Here is a 10147-nt window from a genome sequence, read left to right as displayed (position 1 = left end):
AAAATGTAAGTTGTAACTGGATCAGATTTATAACCACATATGAGTGCAATTTTTCCAGGTTATTTCAAGACAAGTTGGCAAATCAAATTATGCTGTTGATATCATTTTCATATGGATACTATAAACAATTTTTGATCCAATGTCAGAAAATCTAGTCCAGAATGTCAATCCAAAGGGAATGGTTTTCAACACCTGTACTTTCTTCTGTTTATACTCTGATACTTCTATAGAATTCCAAAATCTCTATTGTTTATTATTTAATTTAATTGAGTCGATTCAATTGAGCTCTGTAGGTCTGTAGTTCTTAGAGTCAAGGAGTCATAGAATAATGCAGCATGGAAACATGCACTTCAGCCCACTTGCCCATGCCATCCATGATGCCACTTCTCAGCCATTTGTCAGTGTACCCCCCAAATGTACCTGTCCAAATATGTGTTTATGTGTAGTTATTATACCCACCTACTTCACTGGCAGTTTGTTCCAAATGCCCACCACATTCTGTGTGAAAAATTTGATCCATAGATTCTTATTAAATCTCTCATCTTAAACCTATCCCCTCTCGTTCTTATTCCCCTGCTTTGGGAAAAAGTCACCGTGCATTCACCCTATCTATTCTTCTTCATCCCTTGTGTTGGGTGGATATTCAATCAGAGTTTCGGAGGTACCTGCCTGATAAATTGTAAAAGCAAAGCTCAGTTTGTGACCATGAACTTAGATAAAAAGGGTAACCTTTACTGATTGCTGATTGTGTAAGTGTTCATTTAAAGTGCACAAGGTACTGGAGTAGCTCAGTGGGTCAGGCAACATCTCTGGATGAGATATGTTGTCCTCCTGATCCGTTGAGTTATTCCAGCACTTTGTGCTTTTTAAATGAGCCAGTTATTATCTTGTTTTAAAATAACCTAATAGTTTCATAATTATTAGCACCGGCTTCATGTCCCAGATTATTCAATTAATTGAATTCAATTTTCCAAGAAGACATGCTTGGGTTTAAAACTCACGTCTCTAGATCAATAGTCCAGGGCTCTGGCATGCTGGTTCAGGATGGAACCAATATTCCTGCCTGTCCCCTTTACCAATTTACCATTCATAAAAATGTTAATATTGGCCGCAAAGTCGACAGGCATGGCACTGGTACAACTGAGCCAGCAGGGTCACCCATCATGATCAGTGCCATATTTGAGCTATGGACTCACTGCCCCATATGGCTTTAGATCAGCCACATATGATCAATGAACATCTGTACAGTTGCTAAAACTGTGAGCCATTTAGGCACTATTCTTGTTCTCTGGTGATGTTAAATACAACCAGAAGTTATTGTTCCAATTTGTGATTAAAAATAGTGTCCGGAGGGTATCCCACTGTTCTAAATTTTAATTATGAAATAAATGTAGAACATTGTGAGTTAGTCTGGGTGTGTTACTGCTGAGCACAAACTATAAAATGGCTATAATTCCGTCAGTGATAGATTTACAGTCGACCTATAATGTTTTCCTGCTGTTGCTCTGTCCAAACTCTAATAGGAAGGTCCAGGGAAAAGATATGACTGAGAAATTCTGTGGCATTGCTCCCAATCCTTAGGTATTACAGTGCCAAAGCCTCCAATATGGCACCCACAATGGGGTGGAAATGCCTTGCCTTCTTCAATACAGAAATGGGGGTAGCTGGGTTAGTGACTGAAACAGATACCTGGGAGGCACCATGTGGTTGATCTCAGCTTACCAGAGAGGTAAGTTGCTTCAGAATATCTAATCAAATCTAAAACTAGTAGAAAGGGATCTCGTTCTCATGTAGGTAACAGTCAGCCCGCATATAGCTAGACCCAAACATACAGGGTAAATGGTAAGTTGGCAATACGGAAATCCACAAGTGCCATCCAATAACCATATTCAATCAGAGAGTGTCTAACCATCTCCCTCCAAACTGGAGCACTTGGGAGGAACCTACATTGTCACGGGGAGTATGTGTAACCTTCACACAGGCAGCATCAGAGGTCAGATCATAAGTGCAATGAGGCAATGGTTCTAGTAGCTGTAAATCTGTGCTACCCCAATAGGTTATACACCGTCCTGGCTTAAATGTGTATCACCATTCCCTCATTCCTACTGAGCCAAAATCCAGCAACATTTGTTGGAGAACCCGCACGACATGGACAGCAATGGTGTAAGAAGGCATTTCCTTTCCATTCACCTTTCCAAGGGAAATTGATGAGAAATACCTACTAACTTTCACATGCAATGAATGTATAAGAATTCATTGTGGACTGAAGGACGAGTTGCTCTGTTGTACTGTTCTAAGAAATGAAGCATAAGAGTGCATGACATAAACCAGCATGAGCAATAGATAGGATAAAAAAGACGGAATTTGTAGAAAGGAACTGCAGATGCTGGTTTAAACCGAAGATAGACACAAAAAGCTGGAGTAACTCAGCGGGACAGGCAGCATCTCCGAAGAAGGGTCGCGACCCGAAACGTCACCCATTCCTCATCTCCAGCAATGCTGCCTCGTCCACTGAATTGCTCCAGCTTTTTTGTCTATCTTCAGGATAAAAAAGACTTGTGGATTTAGGCTTCGGATCTATTCCCACGAGAGCAAAGCAGCAAGGAGTGAAGAAGGGAGAAGTGTTTTCGTGTTGTGAATGTTGGGGAGAAAATCTATTTCTCAGTGAAGAATTGGTGATGGGGTGAGGAAGAGCAGGGTGTTGTTTATTGAGTTAAAATTTACAAGGAATGAATATCAATAAGCTTAAATATATAGTTAGTATTGAGTCACGCAGAACAGAAATAGGCTCTTTGGCCCAACTTTCCCAGGTGGACTAAGATGCCCCATTTACACTAGTCTCACTAAACCTTTCCTATCCCTGTACCTATCCAAATGTATTTTAAATGTTGTTATATTACCTGCCTCAACTACCTCTTCTGGCAATTATTCCGTGTACCTACCACTATCTGTGTGAAAAAGTTGCCCCCTCAGATTTCTATTAAATCTTTCCCCTCTCGCCTTAAACTATTGTCCTCTGCTTCATGATTCCCCTGCTCTGTGTGAAAGACTGTGCATTCACCCTGTATGATTTTATACACCTCTATAAGATCACCTTTCAGCCTCTTGCGATCCAAGGAACAAAGTCCTGTGATTTACAATTTCAGAATATGGCCTGTACTATAATATGGACAACAGCTAAGACACAAATATTTGGGTTTGTTGAATCCTTGTGTTCACCTTGCATCAAGAAACTAAGTGTAATGTGTCCATTAAATGCACGAACTGAAGGAAAGTACAACAGCAGGGTTATTCATTTTCCTTTGTAATTAACCAGCCATTTTAAATGGAAATAGAGAGAAGTTAGGATCATTATTTTACTCAAAGAATTTCAGGAACTTGGAATGGCTGAAGTAGAAATTGTTGCATTTTTCAGAGGAAACTGTGATTAATACTTGAACCAATAGAAGACACACAGTAGGAAAGAGAGAGGCAGTGGGATTAGTTTTCCATTAATCCAGTAAAGAACCAGCAGTAGTAGAACTTTTTGCTTCTATTAATTTCAGTACCAACATATACAATTCCTGCTTTGACTTTCTTATTTAGCGGAGCACTTTGTACAATTCCACAGTTCTGCAGGACCCTGGCAGAATTCCATCCACGATTAGATGCAAAGTGCTGGAATAACTCAGCAGGTCAGGCAGCATCTCTGGAGAAAAAAGATAGGTGATGTTTCTGGTCTGGACCCTTCTTCAGACTGCATCCATTATTGCATCCAGAGACCAATCAAACCTCAAAAGAAGGGAGAAGTGGAAAGCTGAAGGGACTATATCAGGTCTGTTGGCATTGACATATGCCCGAAAAACCCAGCTTCCATCTGGTATGCACCTCTCTATAGTCCTCTTTGCACAGAGATGTATAACTTTGGGGTTAAGACCGGATTACATTTTTCATGATCTTCCCTGTACAATTTAATATCCCCCAACTTTGTCATATCTGGCAAGAAAAATGTATTGGGCTGCATGTGAATTGCCTCTGCTTTTGTATGGTGGTAAGCCATTTGCAGGATAATTAAACTTATACTTTTAGGGGTGAGGCTGAGGAGAGCAAGCCCACAAATCTCCAATTAAACCAGAACATACTAAGGATCCTTGCAGTTGCACCTTTGTGCATAATATGTATCTGTTAAAATACCCCTACAAAGCAACCATGTTAAATTCCTGTGCATGGATTTATATGTTAATGTAGCAATGGGGTAAAGAAACTAAGGTTTGCTGATAAACTTGGCATCCTGTCCATAAGTGGGCTACACTAAGATAATTTAGTGTAGTTCAGTCGCTTAATCTCTTCAGCCACAATTCTTGCAATGATTCTCTCTCTTGCAATTTGAGTCCACAAATTAAAATAATCAATGTTTTGGTACACAGCAGGAGGGATTAATGAACAGTATTGGGCCTCAAAGTAACAAAAGAATGATCTAGCACCATGCTACGGGACTTAATAAACTCTTGCTCTGTTTGTACAATGTTGCTGTCAGCTCAGATTCCCTCGGATTTGAATTTCAAGTCCTTTTGCAACACTTCTTGTTCTCTGGCCCAAACACGTCCTAATCTGATAAGACAAGGTTTTACAAGGTTTACAATAAGGCAGTCCTGACGAACAATCAGATGAATAATCACTGTCACACGGAACAATGTTTAATTCCATAAATTTATTGCCTTCTGGATTAATCACATTCATATGATCCAGAAAAAACATGAACAATACCCAATCCAGTTAGTGAGGAAGTACTTGATTATTTGCAAATGGAGGACAAAGTGAAAGTTATCCGTTGCCAGCTTAGCTATCAATATTTATTCTAATTAAAGAAAAGCCTCCTGCAAGGCAGAATTCATTACAGTATAACATCTGACCTGCCTCCTTTGTTCTGCTGTATCTGCCAGGACTAATTCACTATATTTAATTCATAATTCTAGCACTCTTTAAGTATTTAATTAAAGACCACTGGATATTTTCTCAACATTCAATATATTCAAAGTGGTCACAGCATATTATTACCCACAGGAACATTTTCCACTTATTGTTTCTGGTTTCACATATGTGTGCCTGAAGTTGGTGGGAAGTGCTGGCAAATCTAGTTTATAGACTTTATACCTACTGTGCACTTTTACAGCCAACCCCTTGTGGTATCTCAGTGGACATAAGCAAGCCATATTAAAAGTTAAAAAATAACACTAATGAGTCTTTGTGACCCGACCATGCGCTTTGTTGCAGAAATAGTTACTTAGTCATCACTAAAAAACCAAACTAGCAGCCACGTTTCCAAATTCATTTGACTCAGCCTCAAAGATTTTACTGCTGCGTTTGGTTGATTTGTGACTGACCGTCCATGGGTTTTATTTCAAGCCTTTTACATTACTTTTGGAACAACACCACAACAACACGGAGTGGAGATGGTTGGAGTAAATCTCTGGAAAACCACTCTTGGTGACCACACAGTCATAAGAGATTCAGACTGATTTCATAAACATGATTGATATAGAATCAGTGTGTCCTAGGATCATAGAGTTATGATCGCTTCGCTCAACACCTTCGCTCAATCCGCCTTAACCAACCTGATCTCCCGGTGGCTGAGCATTTCAACTCCCCCTCCCACTCCCAGTCTGACCTTTCTGTCATGGGCCTCCTCCAGTGTCATAGTGAGGCCCACCGGAAATTGGAGGAACAGCACCTCATATTTCGCCTGGGCAGCTGGCAGCCCAGCAGTATGAACATTGACTTCTCCAACTTTAGATAGTTCCTCTGTCCCTCTCTTCCCCTCCCCCTTCCCAGATCTCCCACTGTCTTCCTGTCTCCACCTATATCCTTCCTTTGTCCCGCCCCCCCGACATCAGTCTGAAGAAGGGTCTCGACCCAAAACGTCACCCATTCCTTCTCTCCTGAGATGCTGCCTGACCTGCTGAGTTACTCCAGCATTTTGTGAATAAATAGGTGCTGTTGTAATGTTTGTTAACCTTCTTCACTGTCCACTATACCACCACTTTCACGGTCATCCTCCTTATCAATCATTCTCAACCAAATCTCTCACATGGATGAAGAATATCTGTGGATGCAGCACTGATCACAATGGCTGGTCACTGGCCTCTACTCTGAAAATAAAATTCCACCACCACCCTCTGATCTCTACCACCAAACCCATCTTGTATCTGGTTACCCTGGATGGCTCACCCTGGATCCCATGTGATCTAACGTGTGGGAAAGAACTGTAGATGCTGGTGTAAATCGAAGGTAGACACAAAATGCTGGAGTAACTCAGTGGGACAGGCAGCATCTCTGGAGAGAAGGAATGGGTGGTGTTTTGGGTGGGAACCCATCTTCAGACTGAAAGTGGGGGAGGGGGGGGGGGGGGTTGGGGGGGGAGAAATAAACTGAAGGTGAGCAAAGGGCAGTCTGGCGATGTGCTTCACCCATTCTGACTTCTCTTCTTTCCCTCCACTTTACATTCGGGTGGGGTCTGAAGAAGGGTCTCGACCTGAAACGTCACCCATTCCTTCTCTCCAGAAATGCTACCTGTCCCGCTGAGTTACTCCAGCATTTTGTGTCTACCATGTGATCTAACATTCCGGATCAGCCGACCATGTGGGACTTTGTCAAGGGCCTTGATGAAGTCCATGCAGCCAGCATCTACCAACCAGCCCTTGTCCAGCCTCTTGGTCACCTCTTTAAAAAAACTCAATCAAATGCATGAGACAAGTTTCACCTCGCACAAAGTCACGCTGACTATCCCTGATCAGTTCTTGCCTTTCCAAATGCAGATAGATCCTGACTCTTGCAATCCCCTCCCGGGAAATATCCCACCATTTGTGTTAGATCCGCCGGCCTGTAGCTCCCTGACTTTCCTCGTAAACATTCTTAAATAAAGGCAAAGGAAGGCAAAGGGTGTAGAAGTGTGAAAATGCACACCACCAGATTCGGGTACAGTTTCTTCCCAACTGTTATCAGGCAACTGAATCATCCTACCACAACCAGAGAGCAGTGCTGAACTACTATCCACCTCTTTGGTGACCCTCGGACTACCCTTGCACTAAACTTTATTCCCTTATCATGTATCTATACAATGTAAATGGATCGATTGTAATCGGCCGCGGGGCCTTCCATCGCCCGCGGGGCCTTCCATCGCCCGGTGCGGCTCGGCCGCGGGACTTTACATCGCTGGTGCGGCTCGGCCGCGGGACCTAACATCGCCCGGCGCGGCTCGGCCGCGGGACCTAACATCGCCCGGCGCGGCTCGGCCACGGGACTTAGCAGCGCACGGTACGGCCGCGGGGCCTTCCATCGCCCGGCTCGGTCACGGGACGTTTCAGCACCCGGTACGGCTCGGCCGCGGGGCCTTCAATCGCCCGGCTCGGCCGTGGGACTTTTCAGCGCCCGGTGCGGCTCGGCCGCGGGGACTTCCATCCCCTTGTGGGGACTATGCGGGTCGGTCGGGGACGAGCTGTCTGTCCGTGGGCGTGGGGAAGAGAGTGGAAGTTTTGTTGCCTCCATCACAGTGAGGGGGTGTTTGGAGTCACTGTGATGGATGTTTGTGTTGGGGTCATGTGTCTTGTGTTCTTTTTTTTTGTGTGACGGCTGGAAATGTAATTTCGTTCGGTACCTCGGTACCGAATGACAAATAAAGTTCTGTATCTCTGTATGTATTGTCTTTCTGCTGACTGGTTAGCACGCAACAAAAAAGCTTTTCACTATACCTCGGTACAAGTGACAATAAACCAAACTAAACTCATCCATTGCCCTACCAATTTTTTCGCTCGGTTCCCCCCTGTCCTAGGACAAATTTGGTCAGGATCCGGAGATTTATAAAACCTCTTTTGCAATAGTATTAATGCTTCAAAACATCACTATTTACTTCCCTTAATACGAGCTTACATGAACTACTCCGTGGCAAATGCAGATAAGAAATATTCTTCTATGAGTATAAATCTCATCTCATGTGGATCCACACAGACAGAATCATATTGATCATAAAGGGTAGACACAAAATGCTGGAGTAACTCAGTGGGACAGGCAGCATCTCCAGAGAAGAATGGGCGATGTTTCGGGTCGAGACACTAAAGGGCCTGTCCCAGTTACGCAATATTTAAGGCGACTGCCAGCAACTGTCAAAGTCGTAGCAGATCGTCGAAAAACGTATTTTAATTTTTTTTTCCCTACAACAATGTCCACGACAATGCCCGCGACAAGCTACGACGACCTACCACCTAGGCAACGGCAAGCTGCGGACAACCGGCGACCCAGCCATCCCAACGTAGGACGTCCACTACAACAGGGACCACGACATGCTTCGACAACCGACGACAACCTGACCTCCGCCCTCGACGAGCTTTGACCCTGTCAGGTCACAACTGATGACAACGGGGGCAGCCATTTAACGTGATTTTGGCAGGTGTCCGCCCCCCCCCTTGACAGCATCGCGATCTCCGCCCCCATTCCACAGCTGGCTGTTGCAGCTGCACTTCTGTGGACGGGTTTTGACCACAGGTGTTAGCCACGGAGGCACCAGTGATGTGGAAATGGTCTGGACGGACCTTGCTGTCGGTATGGTCAGGTGTCCATACCCCCTTTAACAGCATTAACTCCGCTTGTCTTTGTGTTAGTTGTAAATGATAAGCGTTTGCCTTTCAACGTACTGAAATGCTTGTGTACATGTTTGCTTCATTGATCTAAATAAATGAATGACAAAGAGTTCTCATTTACATGGGCGGCATGGTAGCGCAGCGGTAGAGTTGCTGCTTTACAGCGAATGCAGCGCCGGAGACTCAGGTTCGATCCTGACTACGGGTGTTGCACTGTAAGGAGTTTGTACGTTCTCCCCGTGACCTGCGTGGGTTTTCTCCGAGATCTTCGGTTTCCTCACACACTCCAAAGACGTACAGGTATGTAGGTTAATTGGCTGGGTAAATGTAAAAATTGTCCCTAGTGGGTGTAGGATAGTGTTAATGTATGGGGATCGCTGGGCGGCGCGGACTTGGTGGGCCGAAAAGGCCTGTTTCCGCGCTGTATATATATGATATGATGATATGACATGCAGTGCAGTGCCTGTGTCAGCGTTTATTTCATTGGTCAAAATGACTAGAATCTTTGAATGAGATACCATGATAAAGTATTTAGAAATTCAATAAATTCAGACTCCAATTTTTTTTTAAATCACCAAAATCAACTTTATTCAAACAGACTATATTCCTATGAAAGATGGACAACTACATGCAAAATTCTTTAAAATAATAAACTTCAAACAATTACAAAATATACCTAAAAGGTGAACTGGCCGGACCTTGCTGTCGGTTTGTTCAGGTGTCCGCCCCCCCTTTGACAGCATCGCGGTCTTCCACAGCTGGCTGTTGCAGCTGAACTTCTGTGGACGGGTTTGGACAGTTCCTGTCGCACCTTGTCTTCTCCTGATCCCGGTACCTGTCGCCGGTTGACGTTGGTAGTCGACAATGAAATTCAACTGTCCTCAGTACCGGCGACAACCGACCACACCTGGCGCCAACCTGCGACAGCGCCCGCGACAAGCTACGATCATTGGCGACAAGCCAGTTGTCACTGAAAACATTAGAACAGGTTCATTTTTCCACGATGAGCCGGGCGGGATCTGCTACGACTCATTGAAGACTACTCACGATCATGCCCGCGACAGCCCTCGAAAGTGTGGCGACAACCTAGTTTCCGGCAGTCGCCTTAAAATCGCCTAACTGGGACAGGCCCTTTAGTTTCCCTTTCGCTTTTAATATTCTTATAGATTCACTTCGGATTCTCTTTTATCTGCCAGAGTTATGAGCTTTCTCAAGCTCGCTTCTTGCCCTCCTGATTTCCCTGTGAGGTGTTCTTCTGCATCCCTTTGAAGTTCACCTCCGAACTTAATTGAATTGAACTCTAACAAAAAAGACACAGTGCTAGAGTAACTCAACAGGTCAGGCAGCATTTATGGAGAATATGGATAGGTGACGTTTTGTGTCAGGACCCTTCTTCAGACCAGCACCTGCACTTCCTTGTATCCACATTTTACTGCTCCACTAAAAATCTCTTCCAGGTATGCTACTTTGAAGAATTTATCTTTCTCTCTCTGCTGGGTTCTGGGTTCTGTGAGACCCTCTCTCACTGTTCCCAC

Source organism: Rhinoraja longicauda, chromosome 6 (assembly GCF_053455715.1).
Source record: "Rhinoraja longicauda isolate Sanriku21f chromosome 6, sRhiLon1.1, whole genome shotgun sequence".
Classification (NCBI taxonomy): domain Eukaryota; kingdom Metazoa; phylum Chordata; class Chondrichthyes; order Rajiformes; family Arhynchobatidae; genus Rhinoraja; species Rhinoraja longicauda.
Note: the sequence above shows the minus strand (reverse complement) of the source record.